This window comes from Gopherus evgoodei, chromosome 1 (genome assembly GCF_007399415.2).
Source record: "Gopherus evgoodei ecotype Sinaloan lineage chromosome 1, rGopEvg1_v1.p, whole genome shotgun sequence".
Lineage (NCBI taxonomy): Eukaryota > Metazoa > Chordata > Testudines > Testudinidae > Gopherus > Gopherus evgoodei.
The window spans coordinates 39,298,900-39,322,781 of NC_044322.1; the positions used below are offsets into that span (position 1 = coordinate 39,298,900).

General features: G+C 44.1%; 1 protein-coding gene across 6 annotated transcripts in view; it reads right to left on the reverse strand.

Moving 5' to 3' along the window:
* Positions 1–23,882, reverse strand: part of SPATA13 (spermatogenesis associated 13) — a 288,804-nt gene that overhangs the window by 96,872 nt on the left and 168,050 nt on the right. The window contains exon 1 of one of the 6 annotated variants that reach the window (XM_030562188.1): positions 480–579. The exons of the other annotated variants lie outside the window; for them this stretch is intronic. The gene's annotated coding sequence lies outside the window, so the exon portion shown is untranslated. Of the gene's footprint in view, positions 1–479; positions 580–23,882 lie in introns of those variants that run through there. 6 annotated transcript variants of the gene reach the window in all.

A 23,882-nucleotide genomic window follows, 5' to 3' on the forward strand; every position in this document is an offset into this window, starting at 1 on the left:
GGCCCAGAGGGTCCACAACAATTGGCACAACCATATTACTGAAAATGCTTTTCCAGAGCTGACCTTGAAAAAATGTTTCAGGACTTGGGAACTGCTGGCATGGATAGTTCCTAACAAACTAGTCCCCTAAGCTCCGATTTAAGTGTCTACTGAGTCAGCTTTAGCCATCTATGTGCAAAAGACTTCACAGCTGTACAATTTACAGATGCAATAACATGTAATATACAGATATTCTACTTAGATAAATTACTCAGATCATCCACAACCATAAAAAACACTTTTCTACAGTGGTGGAAGTCACATTGAAGCTAAAGACACTAAAGAGTGAAAACATTCGTCTCAATCCAATATTCTGATTCTGGACACAGATCGGTTCTAGTAACACAAGATACAGGATTTTCTTTAAAATTCTTCAGCGCCAATTAGGACAACTGAGAACATAACGAACACTAAACGTAATTAAATACCAATCCACATACCTCTATTTTTAAGTCTTCCAACAGCCATTGATTCTTTTAGATGAGATTTAATGTAAGTGCATGAAAATCCATTGCATGAAAATATAACAACTACCATATGAACCTTGTCTCACAATAGAGAACAGAAAATCTGCTTGGTTTAAAGTGCCTGCTGTTGCCTGGGTATTAAGGGCCCATCCTGCATGGTGCTGAGTGCGTTCCACTCCCACTGCTTGTGAAAGGCACTTGGCACATCACAGGAACACTCAGTACCTTTTCAGATCCAGCTCCAAGTTAATATATAACGAACGGTTCCAACCAGTGTGTGAAATCACCAAGTTAAACATATACTTACAAAACTGAAGCAAGAGAAGAAATCGGCATAACTTATACTGGTGTTTCATTAAAGGCTCCTTTGTTTAAAACATTCTTATATGCAACATTCATGTTCATTTGCTCATACTGAAACAAGAGTTTATGGGACTGGCTTATTGTGTCAAATATAAAATTAATACATGGAGGAAGAACAATACAATATAAGAAGCTAATAACCACAGATGTCTAGTTAAATATTGTGCAAGTTAAGAGATGTTTACAATGGATAGGAGTTCATCATGCGTAAATTGCATTTGACAATATCGACAAAATGGCAAACTAAGAGGAACACAGGCCAAACACCCGTCTGCATAGAATTTAAATAGGAACAAGCATTAAAGATAGTAGAAATAAGTGGTATGGTCTATTTGCACCTGCAAAAATAATGACTGTGTGCAACAAGATTAATTACTGTAGTAGGTGAGTGAAAGGGAAACCGACAAAAATAAAACTTTGGGGCTTAATTATAACTCTGAAGGGTGCAAAACACTATCGGAGGGGGAATGAGTGGATAGAGCAGCTTTCAGAAACCACAAGTATAGCACTATATCAAGATGTAAGAGACAGGCACCTCCCAGGCCTGGTCTACACTACAGGGTTAGAGGGACACAAGCTGCCTTGCATGAAGCTAGCTGAAGAAACTTGTTATTGACTTTCAGGAGCCATCCTATAATGTTACACACTGACACAAGCACTCCTGCGAGCACACACACACAAGCAATTGAATCACTGCTGTGGCTGTGTGCCCGCGTAAGTTAGATCAACATAATATTGTAGTGTAGACATGGCCTCAGGGAAGAGGCCATGCTTTGGGCAATTTGCATTACAGACAGGCAAGAACTCCACTACTTCATGCTCTTCAGTGCTAGAAGCAAATTTACAATTGCCTATGTGGCTTCACTGGGGTAGGAGAAGTACAATTTTGCCATTTATCTGCAGAGATAGGGGCAGCAGAAGCTTCCTAATGGAGTGGGGGAGGGTGGTGGTGGCTATGGATCAGATCCAAAGTCCACTGAAGTCAATGGGAATATTTCCTTTGACTTTACTGAGCTTTGTGCAAGTCCCATATTACAGGGCTCCACTGGATATAAAATTTGTTATAATGTTAAAGGACAGCCAAAAAGTAACTACATTTTCCTTAGTCTCAAATCAGTCACCAGAGTCCTCATTTCCTGTGCTGCCATGTAAATATATATTTGAGATGATGCTATGGTGAAGCAGCAGACTTTGTTCTGTGGCTTGGCACTTTATGAGAAACTGAAATTTAGGTACAACTGTAAAGTAAAAGGTCAATTCCCAGGCAGGTCACAGGTACAAAGTGTAACTAGGCTTTTTAGCACCTGGGGCGAGCAAACATATTTGAGCCCCTTACCAGTTTTTTTCATCTTTTTTTTGCTCCATTTCTCCACCCCCAGCAGCTTTGCACCCTGGGCGGCTTCCCCACTTCCCCCCCTGGTTACAGTCCTTCACAGTATGAGGAAGGGAAGCAGGAGCCAGAACCAGAAGGCCAAAAATAAAATATCAGCATTCAAACCCACAAAGAAACTTATCTGACAAATCTCTTGGAGATTTCTTGTCTTAATTTGAGGCTCAGGAAATCAAGCGCTGGTGTAGAAGACATTCTGAAGCTTTAAAGCTGCAGAATGCCTCGTTTCCTGGGCAGATTTACAGCAGAATCCTTGTTAACACCTCAGTAAGCAGAATAATCTTGATTTTATTCTACAGTACATTGAGGGGAAAGACAAAATAACATTTTGCATTTCTATTACACCTGTCAGCTCAGGATCTCAAAGCACTTTACAGACATTAATGAATTTAGGCCTTACAACTGACATGTGATTTAAAGCCTTATCATACCAATTATACAGATGGGGAAAGTGAGGCACATATAGATTAAAGCCCAAATTTTCAAAAGTGGCCTCTACTTTTGGATGTTTCAGATTCTGGGTTGCCAACCTCAGACCCTAAGACACCAACATTTGAGGCACCTAAAATGAGTGGCAAATTTTGAATATTTTGGCTTTAGTGACTTGTCCAAGATCCTAGAACAAGTCAGTGTCAAAATAAGGGGATCCATTACTCTTACCTTCCTGCTGAAAATGCATGGCTCCATTCTCGTGATTTATTCTGATTTGACAGCTCAGTCCCTCTCAAGTTAGAGCCAAAAGGCAATAGCAATGATTCATTTAAAACTGAGTCAACACAGGCGAACTAAGGGGAAGACAGTCTCTCCATTTGTTTGGAACATAACCCAGGACAGACAGTTGTTGACAGAGCAAACTTGTTAAAAGAACTAATTTGTTGAAAATGAATTTTATTTGTTCACTGTGGTTCTTTCATATATCCCATAGCTACCTAAAACAGAAGCAGCCAAACAAGTCCGAAAGAGCCTACAGCAGGCCATTTAATCAATCATTCAGCATGACCAGTTCTAATACTTGTCAAGGTGTCAGTCAGCCAGACTGGAATGGTCTGATTTTCAGAGATGCTGCAATTCCTATTCTATTCTGCTCCATTCAGATTCACATCACCATGGTACTGAGCACCTTTAATCTGAGTTCAGTGGGAACTGTGGGCTTCCAGCACCTCTGCAAATCAGGCCAGAAGTATCGCAAACTCAAATGATGTGCTTATTCAATCTTTACCCGCAGTGTCATGCTCTGAAAAAGCTGTGAGAACTTACTTGCCTGCTGGATAACAGAACACTCTCTCTGGTTCTCAATGGCTCCACTTAAGACAGGCAAATGCCCCTGTTATCCTGCAAGTCATGAAAAGGGATACCCAGAAAATATGGACAGAAGAAGGTAAAGGTGAGGGTCCTTAGAACTGTTTGACATTTCAAAACTAAGGGCTTGTCTTCATGTTTAATGCTACAGCACTTTAGTGAAGATGCTGATGGGAGAGCTTCTCCCGTCAGTGTAGTTAATCCACCTCCCCAAGAAGTGGTAGCTATAGAAGTCTCAGTTCAATTCTTAGGGGACAGATGTCTTCATCACCACAACCTCTAGTACTGTTGCCATCCTTGGCAGCAGTCTCAGCAGACCAGTGAAGGGTACAGGCCTGGACACTATATTGCCCTGCTAACACCTACATCAGGGGTCGGCAACCTCTGGCATGCGACTCACCAGGGTAAGCACCCTGGTGGGCCAGGCCAATTTGTTTATCTGCCGTGTTGGCAGGTTTGGCCGACTGCGGCTCCCACTGGCCGCAGTTTGCCGTCCCAGGCCAATGGGGGCGGAAGGAAGTGCCGCGGGCTGAGGAATGTGCTGGCCGCGGCTTCCTGCCACTCCAATTGGCCTGGGACGACGAATCATGGCCAGTGGGAGCTGTGGTCCGCTGAACCTGCCGACGCAGCAGATAAACAAACTGGCCCGACCCACCGGGATGCTTACCCTGGCAAGCCGTGTGCCAGAGGTTGCTGATCCCTGACCTACATGTTAAAGTAGTGCATATCTACCTGGGGGTTAGGTTGTTACAACTGTGTCATTCAGGGGTGTGCATTTTTCACACCCCTGAGCAACATAGGTGTACCAATATAGGCCTGTAGTGTGGACCTGGCCTAATTTCTCCAGAAGAAATAGGAAAGTTCTTTGAATGATTTCAGTGCATTCTAAGGCTGTAAAACTAGGATCTTGTCTACACTGGCACTTTACAGCGCTGCAACTTTCTCACTCAGAGGTGTGAAAAAACACCCCCCTGAGCACAGCAAGTTTCAGCGCTGTAAAGTGCCAGTGTTGACAATGCACCAGCACTTGTAGTTATGCCTCTCATGGAGGCGGGGTTTGTCAAAGCGACAGCGCTTTCACATTGCCAGTGTAGACTAGCCCTAGGTCCCTGTGCACAGTTCAACAACTGTAAAGTTCATGGTAGCTGGAATACTCCAAAGTAGCTGAGATTTCTCACAATGTCATTGCCACTAGGTCAGTACTTTTCAACCTTTTTTCATTTGCAGACGCCTAAAAAATTTCGAATGGAGGTGTGGACCCCTTTGGAAATCTTGTACATAGTCTGCAAACCCCCAGTGGTTCACAGACCACTGTCTGAAAACCACTGCGCTAGGTACACAAGGTAAGGGAGGTAATATCTTTTATGAGACCAACTTCTGTTGGTGAGAGAGAGACAAGCTTTCAAGTCACACAGGGTATGTCTATACAGCAAAGAAAAACCTGGCTGGCCAGTGCTAGCCGACTTGTAGGGCTGGTTCCAGGCACCAGCAGAGGAAGCACATGCCTGGGGCGGCACTCCATCCATTCTTGAGGTGCCACAGTCTGGGCTTTATTTATTTTTTTTTCCCCTTCAGCAGTCCAAGTGGCTTTTTTTTTCTTTTTGCTTGGGGCGGCAAAAATGGTAGAGCTGGCCCTGCTGACTTGGGCTTGTGGGGTTCAGGCTGTGGGCCTGTTTCATTGCTGTGAAGATTTTCAGGCTTGAACTGCAGCCTGAGCTCTGGGACCTTCCCACCCCACAGGGCCTGAGCCTGGAAGTCTACACAGCAGTGAAACAGCTCCGTAGCCTGAGCCCCATGAGCCCAAATCGGCGGGCACAGGCCAGCTGCGGGTTTTTCTTTGCTGCGTAGACGTATCCACAGAGCTCTGCTTTCAGGATAGCAAAATGCAAGGTGGAAGTAATTGTTTAGCATAAGTAGTTAACGCCTATTATAAGGGACCATTTAAGGTAGAGTGGCTCTGGCTGCAGAGGTGCTAACAGGCCACTCTACTTTGAATGGTCCTTTACAATAGGTACTAACTACTTTTGCTAAACAATCCCTCCCACCTTGATCAGTCCTTTCCCAGACCTGAAGAAGAGCTCTAGCAGACTGCGTGGCTCAAAAACTTGGTGCTCTCACCAACAGAAGTTGGACCAATAAAAGATACTACAGACTTGTCTCTCTAATATCCTGGGACCAACATGGCTGCAAACACACTGCATTGCCTCTAGCTGTAAGTCTCAGTTAAATTCCTAGGGCACAGATATCCTCATCACAACAACCACTATTACTATTGCCATCGTTGGCAGCAGTCTCAGCAGACCAGTCAAGGATATGGGCTTGGACACTATATTACCCTGCCAACATTTACATGGTTAAGTTCCTTCTTGCCACACAGCTGTAAGACAGTGTGGGGAAGTCTGGCTCCTGATTCCCATGCTGTACTTGTTCTGTGAATAACAAGAGTCTCTCTCTCCAGGGCTATCAATTCAACACTTTTCATTAGCTCTAAAATCACTTGAGGATGTAGAAATGTGAAATAATAATTCACCATCTATGGGTCCTAACAAGTCTTTCACTACAGTAAAAGCAGCAAAAAATGGGAAGAAATGGAAATAATATATCACTGCGTAGGCTACCTCTGCATATTACGTATGTTTCGTTGATAGCGCTTAAAATAAACTCAACAATTCCACACAACACAAAGCATGCACTTCTAAGTAGGGAAATTCTTCCTCTAAATATTTAGGATAGCAACAGGAATGTAATCAAGGCACAGATCCCATCAGGAGACCAATTCATCACTGGGTCACACAAAGCAAATAAATGTATCCACTAATTACTGAGGACAGAAGGAGAAAGGACTGCAACTTTAAAAGGTGTTTTAAACACTCCTGCTATATTTTTAATAACACTGTTTCATAGCCCTGGAAAAGAGGATTATTTTTTGCCAAAGAATTGCCATCACAGAGGCACAATTGAGGCACTAGTATAATGCCCAGGGAGGCTAATATTCTTTAAAGGACTTCGAAGTGCTATGGCTGCCATTTAACAAAGAACTCCATTGCCTCCTCACCCCTTCAGTTTTGATTCTCTGAAACAAGAGGGGGAAAATGTACGTTCTTTAAAAGACCATTAAGTGATTTTTTAAAATAGTAACTTTGTTTAAAAGCCTTGAAAGAGCAATTCCTTCTCCATAGGTGTTACATTCACTGTCTCATGCATATTGGATTTAGACGATGTCAGATGCTGGCCTTTTATGAGGAACTCCCCTTAATCTCCCCTTGTTTAGCTGGCTTTGCAGTTTCTGGTGGAGGATTCCATGACAGTAATGAAGATTGTACAAGTATTGCTATGTTGGACATGTGTTCTATTAGCAGTCAAGGAGTTGCATGAGGTTTTTTTTTATACTGAAATTTAATAAATGGCAATTAGTTGCTTTTTTCTTCCTTCACGCACACATTATACATGAGCACACATATTTCACATCCATAAAGACAAACCCTATACATGTAGATTCTTGTATGGTAAAATTCACGGATGACAGGTCCTGCGTAAAGGTTTATGCAGCACATGGGGTCATTGGCTCTGCAGTGTTAGAGTAGAATGCAGTGATATTTTGATTATGAAAGCAAGCAGAAGTGTCTGACACTACATAAGGCGAAGATCTATGCAATACTATGCCAGATAAGAGCAGGTCAGCATTTTTTGAAAAAAACAAAAAAAAAAACAAAAAAAAAAAAACCACCTCTGCCCTGGGAGCTTATAACTAAATCAAAGAAATTCAATACAAACTACAAATGATTAGGTGCAAGACTTGGGGCCAGATTTCCAGAAGAACTCAGCTCCCATGTAAGTACCAAAATAAAAGGCTAGATTATGAATAGTCCTCAGGACACTGGGAGTGGAGCAGTAAGTGAAAATCTGACTGCAAGTGTTCAATGGGAGCTGCTGGGTGCAGAACACATTTGAAAATCTGGCCTAATTGTGGACTCTGAGCACTGGGAAATCGTCCCTTTGGTGCACACAGCACTGGAGAGGGAGAGGAGTGGAGTGCTGGGGCGAGGGTGGGATCAACAAAAGGTGTAGGCTTAAGGAGAGAACATGTGCAGCTACGAGAGGAAGGGGAGTGTGAGTAAAAATATAGAGGAATATGATGCTGTTGAGTATCAGCTGTTCATTCTCTCTAGATAGGTGTGTGATGACAGGCCTACTGAACCTCCCAAATTGGCCAGGAGACTCCCAGTTTCAGATGACCTCTCCCAGGTTTCCCAACAGCTGCTTCAGTCTCCCGCTTTGGAAAGCCACAAAGCTGTGGGGAGGAGCTACAGGTTGTGGGTTTATGGTTACAGTCCTCCAGGAGCAGAAGCAGAGTCTCTATGATTAATCCTCCAAGACTCCCAGCTGGCGAGACTTTACCTATGTTAGAGTTCCCAACCTACCTATGAGGAGATGAAGCTAGTGCAACATTGTGTCTATGGCCACAGACTAGCTGGGAATTGCACTGTGAGCAGGGTCGGCTTTAGGCCGATTCGCCCGATTCCCCAGAATCGGGCTCGTGCCTAAGAGGACCCTGCGCCTTAGGCGCCTTTTAAATTTGTTTTACTCTTCTCCTAGCCTCGCTCTCCTGGCCAGAGCTTCGGCCGGAACGTGGCAGCCCCATGGCTCCACGACCCCAGCTGGAGTGCGGTAGCCCTACGGCCCCACGACCCCGCTCTCCCAGCCGGCAATCTGAAGTGCTGCCAAAGACTGGTAGCATCGCCCAGTGAGTGCAAGCCCGCCTCCCCAGGAATCGGGCCCTGCACTTGCTAAAGCTGGCCCTGATTGTGAGGAGGATCCTGAGGAGTGGGGCAGGGAGAGGAAGGGACACACCAAGGAGAATGGGGTGAGAAACTTGAGGGAGGAAGCAAGGAAATGTATATATTTCAGAGAGGAACAGCAGTAGGGAATTGATGGATTTGTAAGGAAATAAAATGGGGAACTCATGGATTTGGACAGTACTGGGGATTTACACAAATGAAGTATTATGTTGTAAATTAACCTTTTCTCAGGACCACATGACTAGTCATAGCAGTGAGGTATGTAACTGGGGTGAATGTTTTAGTCCTGGATCTCCAGGGTAAAAAAAACAGTCAGTAACATAAGGATTCTGTAATAAAACAATAACAAACATCAAACATGCCATTAACCGACTGAGACGCTATAATGGAAATGGCATTAATGACCAATGTGGCTACTGGTTTCATCACTAAAGATTTACACTTTTATTTACAAGGTTCTAAAGTGGAACAATGCAATAACTTGCCTCAAGCAGACCCGACCACTGCACTTACAAATTCTTAACCTTCGTAGAGGCAAGGAATCAAGAGGCAAAGAGAGAAGGAGACTTCTGAATTAATTGATAGTCCTAGTTGGGCAATTAGTAAAAAAAAGCCAACTTTCCTAAGGCAATCCAATAGTGTTCTGAAGCAGCCAAACTGTCCTCATCAATCCTTTCAGTGATCACAAATTACTAGTATCGGACAGGAAATTCATTTTTAACAAGGTTTTTGTCCACAATTTTTATTTACCCTGCCTATTAATTACAATATATTAATCAGTGCACTTAGCTAGTTCAACATAACTAGTACTGCTTGGGTTTGGATTTGGTTTGTTTGGTCACATAACAAGTTGCTGTTCAAATGGAATAGCTCAGTGGTTTGTGCATTGGCCTGCTAAACCCAGGGTTAGGAGTTCAATCCTTGAAGGGGCCACTTAGGGATCTAGAGCAAAATCAGTCCTTAGTCCTGCCAGTGAAGATAGGGGGCTGGACTTGAAGACCTTCCAGTTCTATGAGATAGGTATATATTCTATTACAGGCTATTTAAAGATACGGTTGTTTAATAGAGCAGGAGGATTAGATTGTATTCCATATTCTGCAACTGAATCACAGTGTGCCCTTGGGCAAAGCATTTGATCTCTTGGCTTTAGTTTTCTTGTTTGTAAATGAAAAATAAAATCAGGTGCCATAAAGAGCCAAGAAACTATAACACATTAACGATTACTATAAGAAAGATCTATGGGGAGAATGACAAGGATAATGAGACATACTCCTCGCCATTGTAAGTGGTGAGCATTGCAGGATATATAAATAGATTGAAGTCTTTTGTAAAGAGTGACATGTCCCCTCTGGTAAAAAAGAAGCAGCAGCAACACTCTCCTTAAATTTGTGAGCATTACATACAGCAATTATTTCAATCTACTTATCCTGTCTGCAATGGCAGTAAAATACAAATGAGCCCTTAAGTGCCTGAACTTCTGTGAACATGTTCAGCCAACCTCTAGCTGCCATTTATAAAAGCCTTTTTTATTTTCTCATTTTAGGAACTGAAGGATTTAAACTGCAGAGATGGATGAAAGATAAACACGTTGGGATGCCAAAGAAATATCTAGGCAGTGCAACAACATTTCATCTAAGGCAATTAAATATGATTTAACATCCTAATTCGAATGACTAACCTATGAAAGTCTCTACTCCTTAATTTTACCAGGAAAAAAATTCATTAAGACAACAACCCAAGATAAAGAATGAGCTTGTCGCTCAGTGTTGTAAATGAGCCAGATCAAGCTCATCTGACAAGAGTACGGTAGCCTAACTACATTTGATAGAGGTACTTGCATGAGTAGAGGAAGCAGGAGCTGGTTCTAACCCTGACATCTTGTTTTTACATACCAGTACGGTTATGACTTCACGCTATACGCATACAAAGTCATGTGAAAGGACACTTTAAATAATAAATATTTTCTGTTACATACATGTGTGTGGAGAGCTACAAAGAATCCTATTTGGGAACTACATCAGGTTCTGGTGTGTTCTTGGATTTCTTTACCTTGATTAAGCAAATGAACTGTGTTTCCTGGGAACATATAACATTTGTATAGTGCAAAGAAAGATGTCAGAACATAGGAAAGCAAAGAAGAAAGACTTTGTGTTCTCATATGAAAACACATGGGGTAAAATCCTGGCCCCACTGAAGTCTATGGCACAATTTCAATTGACTCTACCAGGGCCAGAACTTCATCCATGGATGGCAGATTCAACTACATTAGTAAGATTCAAAAGCCGCTAGCAATGAAACTGCCAGGGTCCACAAGGGTGAGTCATGATAAGAGAGGAGGACATAAAAATAAGAGACAAAGATCTCAGCAAAGGGGATGTGGGCAGCTGTACAGTCCAGCTATTCCTGCTAGCTATTAGAGGCAGCTGGGTGCAGATTAGATCAGTCTGAAGGCAGCTCTAAATTGCACCTGGGGCTAAAGTTGCTCCCAGTCAGCCCCGGGATTGGAAAGTTGCTAAACATGATGTTTACCCACCTTCTACACCCCACATCAAGTGCACCTCATCTGGACCCAAAAATCTGGGCCTAAGACTGACTGACTTTTACAAAATGTATTACAGAATCTTTACTACTTTGTTATGTAGTTGTGATAGGGTGTGTTCCCCACACTCATCCTGAAGGGCTTATTGGAGGCCAGAGGGGGCAATTAACCTATTAGGCTGCAAGATGGGAGAATTAAGGCTGAGAGGAAGGCCCTAATTAGGGAAAGCTCACCCATGCAGGAACAGGCAGTAGAAAGGGGTTGTAGGGAAGTAGTTTGCAGTTGCTCCCTGTGGGAACGGAGGAGTGTTTGTGGTATAGAAATTAGTCCGCAGTTACTCCCTGAGAGGAGAGAGTTTGGGCTGGCAAACCCAGAGTAGGGGAGTCAGATGGAGTAGGAGACTCTGGGAAAAGGCAGCCAGGTTCAAGATGGTGCAGACCTCAGCTGCATCATTAGAGGATCCTTGAGCTGGAACCTGCAGTAGGGGGCAGGCCTAGGTTCTCCTACCAGCCACTGGGGAAGTGGCCCAGACCAGACAGAGAATAGACTGCTTGGGACAGTTTGCCTGACTTTGTACCCCTGAAGGGGAGGACCATGGTGGCTTGGCTGGAAGACCACATCACAAAGACTAAGCTGGAGTGAAAGGGGTTGCAAGGAGAGAGAGAACAATGAGTGAAGCAATCACCAGAAGAGGGCCTCAGCCCCAGAAAGAGCCAATCCTCAGAATGGCAAGGAGGCGGCGCCACCTGCGGTGAGCGGACCCCATGACAGTCGTGTTATCATAAGCAGTTAAAATGAAACTACATGTCTCAAAACAAATGAACAAAACACACTTTGTGATACTGTGTCCTGGATTTTAAAAAAGAAAAGGGTCTGTTAATTTGTGCACAAAATTGTTAGACCCCCAATCTTGCAAGCGACTCTGCACAGGGGTCACCCACGCAGAGCTCCTTGCAGGATCAGGGTCCTTACTCTCCCATCACTTGAGTGAATTAGTGTGTTTCTACCATACAGTATTTCATTTCCAAATCAAATATTTTACTGTACTTTTGGGACTGGCTTAGTCTCAAGGTCTCTAGTGTTCATCTAAGGCTAAACAAAATGGTTCCCTGCTTAATCAATAGCTCACACTTTGAAGTTAGTGCGTTACTAATGGAAGGAACAAATGCTTCATATAATTTGGTTTCTGCTCAGTAACCCTCTGCCATCTGGGTCTAATTTAACTAATGGCCAAATAATTATTTACTCAATAAACCCCAGGAAGCATTAACTACACTATGTCAAAGCGTCTCTAAAAAGCAATTCAGAGAACTTTAAAAGACAGCCTTAACACCCACTCTTCTCCAGGCTAGGATAAAAAGCTCAGCTGTGTTTTCTATCACACTAAGTGGCCAGGTTGTAATTTCAGCAAAGTTTCCATTCATATCAAGAAATTTAAGGCCCTTGGTGGCCATGCTCCTATCCATCTCTGTAATTTCACTGTGTCCTACATCCTTACCTGCTCCATCGGCAGTGCTCAACTCAGGCCTCCCCATATGACACCACCTTTGTCACAGACTGATCCATTATGGCTGCGATACCGGCTATTTAGCACAGCCTGCATACAAAATAAGGTTCCCAAACATGCCTCCAGCATGGATGGCAAGTTTGTAGAAATTTTGGTGGTGCCCAGAACCCGCCCCACAAACTCCGCCCCCACCTGCCTAAGGCTCTGGGAGGGGGCTGGGGGGGAGGTCTGGGGTGCAGGTCCTGGGCTGCGGATTAGGGTGCAGGAGGGATGCAGGGTACAGGCTTTGGGATGGAGTTTGGGTGCAGGCTCTGGGCTGGGGGTGTAGGAAAGGGTGAGGAGTGCAGGCTCTGGGAGGGAGTTTGGGGGTGTGAAGGGGTGTGTGGGAAGGGGGAAGGGGTGCACGCTCTGGGAGGGAGAGCAGGGGTGAGGTCTTTGGGGCTGAGGATGAGGGATTCATGATGCAAGAGGGGGCTCAGGGCTAGGGCAGAGGGTTGGGGTGTGGAGTGAGGGCTGTGGGGCTGAGGATGAGGAGTTCATGATGTGGGGGGGCTAGGGCTGGGGCAGAGGATTAGAGTGCGGGGGATGAGGGTTGGGGCTGAGGATGAGGGGTTCATGATGCAGGAGGGGGTTCAGGGCTGGGGCATAGGATTAGGGAGTGGGGGGATAAGGGCTCTGACTGGGGTGAGGCGTTTGGGGCGTTGGAGAGGCTCAGGGCTAGGGCAGGGTAAGGGCAGCCTGCCTTGCCATTAGTGGAGGGTGGGTGCTAGGACCCTGGGGCAGCAGACAGCAGTTCTGCCAAGAGCCATTCAGGGCTGGGAGAGAGACCCAGCTCCAAATATTGCTGGAGCAGGGCACCTGGCCCTGAATATTGCTGGTGCCTGAGCACCACAAAAGTATATAACCTGCCGCCCATGCCCTCCAGTACTCAGGATTCCTGCTCCCATCTGAACCAGTGGCAATGCCCCCTGTTGACTCAGAATCATAGAAATGGAGGGCTGGAAAGGACCTTGAGACTTCAGATCTTTATGGCTGATCCTACAAGGTGCTATCTGCAGGGCCTCCTCAACCCAACTTCTAAATACAGACAGTGGCTCAAGGCCCCAATCTTGCCCCCATTTTTTTTTCAAAATCATTTTGCTGGGATAAGAAGTAAAAACAAAAAACAAACAACAACAACAACAAAAACAATCAAATTTTCCTGCAAGTAGCATTCTGAGAGCCCAGTGTCAAAAAATCAACAAGCTCTTCAGTATATAGTTTTCTCTAACCATGACTGATCTGCTTTGATTGACAATACTTTTATTCTCTCTTCCAGGAAAGCATCCCTTTTAAAGTGTACTTCAAAATGCACCTTTTCAGAGATCATAGAGTCATTAGGTGGATGGATGCAATACTGGGTAACAAGACTAATTTGTGGTTTAAATTTTTGTGAGGGAGACTGAAGAAATGGCTGAATTCATAGAAGCTCATTATGGTCTGTAGTTAATGTGTGCAAACCTTTCCTTCCCCTTCAATTTTCCCAGCAGGGAGACAAAAAAGAAAAAGATATCCGAGTATTGTTAGACGGTATAATGCCTTCAGCAATCAAGATGTGTAATCCCTTATAATGATGTATGCGTTTCCCTTTCTAAATTGGTATTGCTTGCCATTAAGAATACCTTCCTGCAGATAAGGTGACACTTCATATTCCACGGATCATCTGTTCAAATCTACATTTCATTAGCACTCATGCCCCCTTGAAACTGGCATATTACTGTGTGATAGCCAACTCTTAACACAATATATCTTGTTAGTGATAATCTCGAAGTATGGCTATTTTTTTAATGGCAGATTTTTGGAGCAATGGTAGGACAATTATACAACAGTGGCATAGATTTTTGCATATTACTGGTACAAATCTAAAGACCTGGTTCTGCAAACCCTTTCTTATGCATGCAGGTAGTCCTGATAACAATGGAAGTACTCATGCAGGATCAGATTCTTAAATACAATGGTAGCACCATGAAAATAGAAAGGACAAATGCTCTAAACCCCAAATAATATTACAGTGCCAAAGTCTGACCGAAACAAAATCCCTTCTGACTTGGTCTAAGCTCAATGGTAACACTGTAGTATTCCAGCCTGTTGTTGGCCCTGTGAGGGTGCATAGTGGGGCAGTGGAAGGAATTTTCCTTCTCCTATGCCCTCATGCAGGGACTCACCACAATTGCAGCTCTTATGCAGAGCTTGCTCAGGACTAATCTCTATATGCAATAACCACTCCAAAGGAGTAGAGAGGGATTGGGGTGATGGACCAACTCCCTGTAACCAGGGGCGGCTCTAGGAATTTTGCCGCCCCAAGCACGGCGTACTGCCTTCCGCGGCTTGCCTGCAGACGGTCCTCTGGTCCTTTGGCTTTTGGCAGACCTCCCACAGGCGTATCTGCGGGAGATCCGCCGAAGCTGTGGGACCAGCAGACCCTCCTCAGGCAAGCGGCCGACTGCAGCCTGCCTGCCACCCTCACGGCGCCGGCAGAGCAACCCCGCGGCTTGCCACCCCAAGCACGGGCTTGGTGTGCTGAGGCCTGGAGCCGCCCCTGCCTGTAACACCAGCCAGAAGAGCTGACCAGCCATGGAGGATGCCCTCTCAGGGTTGTACTTATTGGCATAATTTGGGTCTATTAAAAACTTACATTTCTCCAAAGATGACAGGAATCATTGTATTTGTAAAAGGATCTGTCTGCTTTCTGGTTTTGTTATTTTTTAGTTGTGCTGTAGTTAAAACAAATGTATCTTTCGATTTTTTGTTCCTACAATTCAGACATTTGGGTTGGCTCTTTAAATATTTGGCTAAGGAGAAAACTGTGAAATTAAATTTTTAACAGGAATGGATTAAAAGTTAGACCTTGGGTGACAGAGACAGGCTGAGATGCTACAAATCATGTACTGAACAGACACTGCTTATTACAACAATCTGTAATGTTCTAACACCCTCTTTTTGTCATACGATTGCAGAGATGTAATAGGCCACTCTGTCTTGAATGGTCCCTTACAATATGTGCTAACTACTTATGCTAAATAATCTACATTTTGCTGTGGCTGGGAGTACCTTTCCCAAACCTGAAGAACAGCTCTGTGTGGTTCAAAGCTTGTCTCTCTCTCACCAACAGAAGTTGGTCCAATAAAAGATATTACCTCCTCCCACCTTCTCTCTCTAATATCTGGGGATACAATTACACAGCATACAGTAACTGTAAATGGGGAATCATCACTGAGTAGTTATGTTTCTAGGGGGTCCTGCAGGGATCAGTTCTTGGCCCCATGCTATTTAACATGTTCATCAGTGAGCCGGAAGAAAAAACAAAATAATTGATAATGTTTGCAGATGACACAAACCTTGGGCAAGTAGTAAATAATGAAGAGGACAGAACAGGGATACAGAGTGATCTGGGTTGCTTAGGGTGCAAGCAAAAATTGTCTGTATATGTGAGATGGGTTCCCCCCAGGGTGCCATCTGGAACTGGGATACCACTGAGCCCCCTCAACCCACCAGCCTGAGCTCTCTCTTAAACTATACTGCTGTGACAAGCTGCTAAGCCCTGCAGGCTTCAGCCTGCACTTTCACCAGCATACTTACAGATAGGGACACACTCAGCTTCAGTTACTTGCAGGCAGGCTCTTTGGCTTCCCAGCACCTGCATGGGAAGGCTTCAACTAGAGCACCTCCCAGCTCCTCAGGCAAGCAGTCCCCGGAGTATAAACAGGGCCGTCCTTACGCATAGGCAACATAGGCAGCTGCGTAGGGCAACTGAAAATTTGGGGCACCACTGGGTCTTAGTGTCCACCCACTTGTTTTCCTATCCCTGTTCTGACCCTTTCTGTAGGCTCCCACAGATGGCTGCTCTAGCCTGGTGAGTCTTCCTTGGGAGGGAATCTAGTAGTTAAAAGTGAAAAAACCTCCAGCCTGCCAGACCTATTAGCACAACATTGAAACTGTTAAAGAGACATTCAAGGGGTAATAAAGCCATTTAACAGGCATTTGCCAACCCCAAGGTATATACTGACAGGTTTCAGAGTGGTAGTCCTGTTAGTCTGTATCAGCAAAAACAAGGACGAGTCCTTGTGTCACCTCAAAGACTAACAAATTATTTGGGCATAAGCTTTTGTGGACTAGAACCCATTTCATCAGATGTCCGCGAAAGCTTATGCCCAAATAAATTTTTATATTGTCAGTTTCTGACTTTACTGATAAAAACAGTTGTGCATTAATGTAATATTTACACAGAACATGTCAGTCTACAGGACCTTAGTTTAAAATTTGCTTTAAAAATATTTCATTAGTGAGCTGGTGAAGATTATAAAATCACATTTCTAAAAAATGCTTCCACAGAGTTTTAGATGCACAATCATCTTTAGCCTTAAATGTGTGGATCTTCAGACATACAGTTTTTTAAATAAATCCTTCAAAAGACCTCCCTTATCTAAAATACACATTTTAATTACTATAGTTTAAAAAAAAAAGTGTTTCCAAGTCTTCCTGTCCTTTCTGTCCATCCCTTCACCACCTCTCCCCCCACTCCCCACTGAAGAGAGCCCTTAAAGGGACAACAGTCCTTCCCTTCCAGATAGCTGGACAAAGAGTTTCCCTTTCTTTACTTCTGACTATCCGACGAACTAGTTTTAAAAGAACCCTCCAGCAAAATCAGTACCTTAGTAAGACAAAATCCTTGTTATACCTAAAAACTTTGGAAACATATTTTTTTAAAGTTGGTGAAATTTCATAACCATGTCTCTTGTTATGGAGATTACACAAAGTAAATTACTGTTCCCTTTTTCTAAAAGCAATGAACATTGTTATGAACACACTAAACCTCTCTGATTAATTTAAAAGAATGTCTTTGTTTCAGTGAGTTAAATATGTAGTAATCTGGAACGCTGGCTTAAGATTTGAGTACATTTAAAATATAAATTCAGCTTAGAAATACTGATTAAGAAATGTAAAACAGAGAAAAGCTGCATCATATATTCCATTATATGTAATGTTGTATTCAGCAGGACAGCTGACTCACCCTTACTATGAAGTTTTTGCAAATAAATCTCTGACAAACTTCAGGGCATATCAAAAAACCTGTGACTGACATTTTTCATTCCCAAATTTTAGTGCTTTTAATTAGGTACTTTCTTCATGTCCATTCTGCATGAGGGAGAGGGCATGGAAGTCTCTGCGGGGAACTGTGACTCTCTGCCACCATGAGGCAGGCCGGGCATCTCATTATCCTTTGCTGTCAAGTCCCTCCTTCCCCTCCCCCACCAGGCTGTGAGCTTGGGCTGCCATCCAGCATAGGGGTACCAGTTTAATAATACTGCGTAGGGCCCCACAAATCCTAAGGACGGCCCTGAGTATAAACCTAAAATAAAACCATCTTGCTCTGCACAGGGAACTGTATAGCGTAAGCTCATAAAATTCTCCTGTTCCCTCAACATGGAGAGGAATATGCAACAGCCTTCTGCTCCCTGAATTATGATTTCCATGCACTGGTTTAGTGAAGCAAAACAGATGTATTAACTACAAAGGATAGATTTTAAGTGATTATAAGGGATAGCAAACAGATCAAAGCAGATTATCTAGCAAATAAACAAAAACATGCAAACTAAGCTTAATATACTAAATAGATTGGATATGAATAGCAGATTCTCACCATAGGTGATGATACAAGCAGGCTTCAGATTCTTAAGGCACAAGCCTCACTTGCTTACAGCTTGGAATCCCCAAGTGTTCCATTCACAGGCTAAAAATCCCTTTAATCTGGGTCCAGCACTTCACCCAGTCCAGGCTTTGTTCCTCAGATGTTTCCAGGGGTCCTCTTGGATGCAGAGTCAGTGAAGAACCCCAGGTGATGTCATTCACTGCCTTATATAGTTTTTGCTTAAGGTGGGAATCCTTTGTCTCAAAGCTTAATTCCCAGACTAGTCTGTGGAAAAACACTGACATCCCAAGATGGAGTCTAGAGACATGTGGTCTCATCACATGTCTTTGTAGAGTCCTAGAAGCCATTACTCAGAGGCTGTCTGTAGTGTGGAATGCTCCCCAGGTGGGGGATAAGTTTTCCTAAAGCCTATTGTTTTCCTAAGGGATCATTGCACTGAATAGGCCCTCCCCATCCACTATCTAGAACGAAATCAACGTGTCTAGTGGGTGTTACACAGGTGTAACTACATTGGAAATAAAGATAATCATCAATACTCATAGCTTCAGATACAAAAATGATCCATGCATACAAATAGGATAATCATATTCAGGAAATCATAACCTTTCCAATGATATATCACATAACTTATCTTGTATAAAATACATCATACATATGTCATAATCATATCACAATAATATCACTATGAAGAATATGGGGTGCAGTGTCACAGTATACTTTTAGCTGTATTAATATAGGAACAATGAACGTAAGCCACACTTAGACAATGGGGACTTCTACCCTGGGAAGCAGTGACTCTGTAAAAGACTTGGAGCTCATGGTGGATAATCAGCTGAACACGAGCTCCCACTGCAACACTACTGCCAAAAGCACTAATGTGATCTTTGGGTGTATAAACAGGGGAAAATCAAGTTGGAGTAGGGCCTGGTCTATACACTGTTAGGTCGACATAAGCTGCCTTAGCCAATCTAGCTGTGGAAGCATCTTCACTTAGATTTGGCTGCCCCCGGTGTAAGGGCTTCCCTATGCTGATTTAGTAACATCACCTCCCCGAGCAGTGTTGAGTCACAGCCAATGTAATTACGCTGACACACTGCATTGACCTAGACACTGCATTGTTTATCTCAACTGCTACTGTGCCTCAGGAACCTGCCTACACTGAAAATGCAAGTGCTCCTTGTGAGAACACACACCATTGACACAAGAGCCAAGTGTGCATATACACAAACAATTTAATAACTGTGGTGGCTGTAAGACAATGTAAGTTAGGATGACATAATTTTGTAGTGTTGACATTGTCTAGAGAGGGTAAATTGCACCAATGCCAACTACAGTGGCAATAGCTACTGGAATGCTGTGTTCAGTTCTGGTGTCCACAATTCCAGAAGGGTGTTGAGAAATTAGAGAAGGTTCAAAGAAGAGTCACGAGAATGATTAAAGGATTACATGCCTTATAGTGATAGACTCAAGACCTCAATCTAGTCAGTTTTGCAAAAAAGAAAATTAAGGGGTAACTTGATTACAAGCACTTAAATGTGGCACAAAAGTGTTATAATAGGGTCTTCAATCTAGCAGAAAAGAGTGTAACAAGTTCCAATGGCTGGAAGTTGAAGCTAGACAAATTCAGACTGGAAATAAGGCACCCATTAAACAGTCAAGATAATTAACAATTGGAACAATTTACCAAGAGTTGTGGAGGCAGGGCCACCCAGAGGGGGGCGGCAAGTGGGGCAATTTGCCCCAGGCACCCATGAGAGTTCTTCAGTGCCCCTGGAGTGGGGTCCTTCACTCACTCCAGGGGCCTTGGAAAACTCTTGCGGGGCCCGGGCCCTCGGAGCATCTTCGGCGGCAATTCGGCGGCAGGGGGGTCCTTCTGCCCTGGGACCCGCCACTGCAGTGCCGGGTCTTCAGCGGCAATTCGGCAGCAGGGGGCCCCCTGAATCCTCTGGGTAGCCCTATGTGGAGGATTATTCATTGCTGGACATTTTAAAATCAAGATTGGATGTTTTTCTAAAAGATATGCTCTAGTTCAAATAGAAATTAATTCTGGAAAGTTCTATGGCCTGTGTTATGCATGACATCTGACTGGAGGATCATGTTGGTCCCTTCTGGCCTCAGTTTTATATATCCGAGTGTAATGCAGTGACCCAACCTGGGACGGGTGCCCTCCTGCAGCAAGCCATGGTACAAGAGGTACTCCTACCTCAGTTTCTCTCCTTCAGAGTCTGCAGTAACTCCATGTCAGGCTGTCTTGCCTCTATAATGCCCCTACTTGGGGCTGGTTTATCACAAAAACGTCGTCCATATCAAAAGTCCCAAACAAAGTCCATTTATCACCCAGTACATGTAGTCCTTAAAATCCCAAGATATCTAGTTCCTGGATGCCCCACATACATACTCTGGCATCTTTTGCCACACCTGGGCTCTTCTTCTGAACTCATCCATCCTTTTACCAGGTCATCAACTCTAGCCCTTCCAGCTGGACTGCATCCCACTCTTTCCAGGAGGAGCTGCCACACTCTCTCTGCTGGGAGTCTATCTCCATGAGAGGAGCATCCCTTACTCCCCTTGGTTGTCAGCCTTCTGGCTTCAGCTCTTCAGACTGAAGACTGTAGGAAACTCCTTGTGCTTTTCCCGTCTTTAGTCTTCTCCAGCTCTCACCTTTGGCTCTCCAGTTTAGAAGGTAGCAGCAGGCAACTCCCTCTGTTGCTCTCTGGCCTTCAGATGTCTCCAGCCCTGGCTCTCGGGCCAGCAGACCCTTCTTGCTGTCTTCAGTCTTCCTCCATGAACCAGTCACAGCTTCCTTCAGGGATCTCCTCCAGTCTCTGGGTCTCTGGCAGCTCTCACCTTCTGGTTTCCTGACTCTCTCACTTCCAGGCATTCTCACCTGCCCTCTCCTGACTGAAACAGGCAGCTCACAGTTGCCTCTTTTCCTGACTGACTCTCACTGTCCTCTGGCATTCCCCCATTTATATAGCCAACATGCCCTCTCTTACAACAAATTGGGAGGCAGCTGACAAGTCAAAGGTGCATTGGACCTTGCTTTCTCTTAAAGGGCCAGTGACACCTATATTGGTGATTCTCAATCTTTTCTATACCATGACCTCATGTTACAACAAAACTACAAGTTTCTACTCCCCTCTAGACATAAAGAAGTGGAGGGTGCTCACAACACTATTGGACCTGTTTTCAACCCCTTCCACAGATTGTGTCCTCTCGGGTTGAAAACTATGGCCTAGATGATAGGATGGAAAATATGCTGGTGCCTGATCTACACTAGCACTTCTATTGTTGCAGGTCAGGTGGAGCTGCCCATGTGCCAGACCAACAACAGGAAATTTCCCTAAAATCCTCAGTGCAGGCACAGCTAGAGGATGGGAGAAAACCCAGCAAATTCAAGAACATAAATTTTTGCTCAATTAAATTCTTCATTTATATTTTCTACCTAAAAAGGTCAATTCACTGCCTGTAGCCTTGAGGAAATGACCATGAATGTCAAGGAACAAATCTGCTGCTTAGACAACAGGAATAAGAGGAGCAAGAGCAGACTAGCTAAATCTTACTCAGTTCAACAGCTCCTTTCCAGGTAGGAGTGTGCAGGTGTGTGCATGTGATTGTGTTCATTCCATAATGACAGTAGAATCCCTAGATAACATCATGTGCTATGGTAGATCTGATGATGAGAATGAGTTATTGTCACAGTTACTACATCTCTGACCTCTTCTGGTCCTCTTGGCCTCAAGCCATCACCTGTCTCAGGGTAGAATCACGTGATTCTCCCACTCTCAGACTGAGTCCCAGACTGCAGTCTCCAGAGACCAGCTGCGATTACCTCAGCAGCTCTGACTTATGCTCAGTATCTGTACCTGTCTTTGGGAGCAATGGCTGTGGTATTTAATAACCAAATGGACTTCTTAAAGCAAGGTATTATATATTTAGAACAAAAGTGTTCTAAAGAAAACAGATCTTAAAACAATAAGCCAGTCTATAGGCTTGCCTGCCTTTCCCTAAGGGTGACCATTCCCTGCACTGAGAATGCCCAGCTGCTTCAGACTCCTTCTGCAAAGTCTCTCTCTGGGCTTGTCTACATAACAGCGCTGCAGCCACAGTGGTATAACACTTAGTGAAGATGCTACTTACATTGAGCTTCTCCTGTCAGCCTAGGTACTCCACCTCCCTGAGAGGCAGTAGCTATGGCGATGGGACTGAAGGTTAGGTTAGTATAACTGCCTTGCTCAGGGGTAACATAGTTATATCAACATAAGTTGCTAGCGTAGACCCAGCCTCTGTGTCAGCCTGTCCACTGGACAGCACCTAACAATTCATCCCCACCTCCAATCCTGATAAGGCCTTTTAAACTGTTTACTGTCATTTTCATGTCTGGGCTCCCAGGCTGGCAAAACAAGGCTTGCATCTTCATTGGAGACAGGATCTTCCCCTGTTGTCTTTTCAAGGGTTTGCTGAGATGTTCTTAATCGGGAAGCCTTCCTGTTTGTTTTTTTCCCCAGAGCCTGCTGTTAAGTTACATCAGTACATTCATATAGGAAAGTCTTACAACCCACTATGCAATAACTTCACCTCACTCACCACATCACAATTAATAATATTATTACATCTGCCACAAACAGAGTACCCAAATGCTGCTGCCTTGGTAGGAGTACGCCCCTCTGTTGCGAAAACAAAATGTATAAGCAAGGGGTGATGTGCAGGTGGAAACATATGTGGGGGGTCAGAGCACAGGGCTTACATAATGTCGTCCATTTCACAACCTTCTGCTGGAATAGACTGTTTATAACATCTGGAGGGGAATGATCATAATGGAACATTTTACTCTGCACTAGTGACATATTGATACCATGGCCAACAGAGTGTCACTGCAACCACGTCCTTATGATGTGAGACATTCTTATCACAAAAACAGAAGGAACTAATCACAAAAGTACACAACAGAACCAGTAAGTCCTCTCCCTTCCCTTGTGCAGACACACTTTTTCCAGAATAGGAGTGTTCGGCTGGGGAGTTATACTGGTATAATTATGCTGATCAGTTTCCCCATGTAGATAAGTCCTTCATACAACTCTCATTTTAGAGCCTAGCATTTAAACAATTTAGAAAGGTTGATTAGTCAATCCCACCATAAGGATCATCAAGCTTATAAGCACCTGGTTGTTAAAAGGACTTTTAATTCCTAACACAAGAAATTTTATGGGTAGAAAAGATCCCTGCTAAATAACATTTGGATTTCTACATACACATTCATTATTTGTATTGCAGTAGTGCCTATAGGCCCCAGCCACAGATCAAGCCCCCACTGTGCTAGGCACTATATATATATCTGTTAAAATTAATTTGAACCGGAACCTCAAGAGAATCTGAAGGGGAAGTCTAACTGCCTTGTATAAGCAGACGAAATCCAGTCAGCCCTTCCAAAAGCTTCTGAACAAAGATGTGAGCTGGGCAGCTCCTCTTGCTGCTGTGTGACATGGTTACTGTCTGTACAGAATTTTATGAACATCTCAGGAAGCTTGGAGGCAGGGCCAGCTCTGGCACTAGCAAACCAAGCACATGCTTGAGGCAGCACAATTTCAGGGGTGGCATTCCAGGCGCTCTCAGAGGTTGTGGTTTTTTTGTTTTTGTTTTTGCTTGGGGAGGCAAAAAGCCTAGAGCTGGCCCTGCTTGGGGGTGATGAGATTTGCACAGGGAAGTCAGAGATGGGAAAGCAATGGTTAAATGGGGTGGTATGTGCACAGGTGGGGATGCAAGGGTGATAGTGAGATGTGTGCCTGAAAG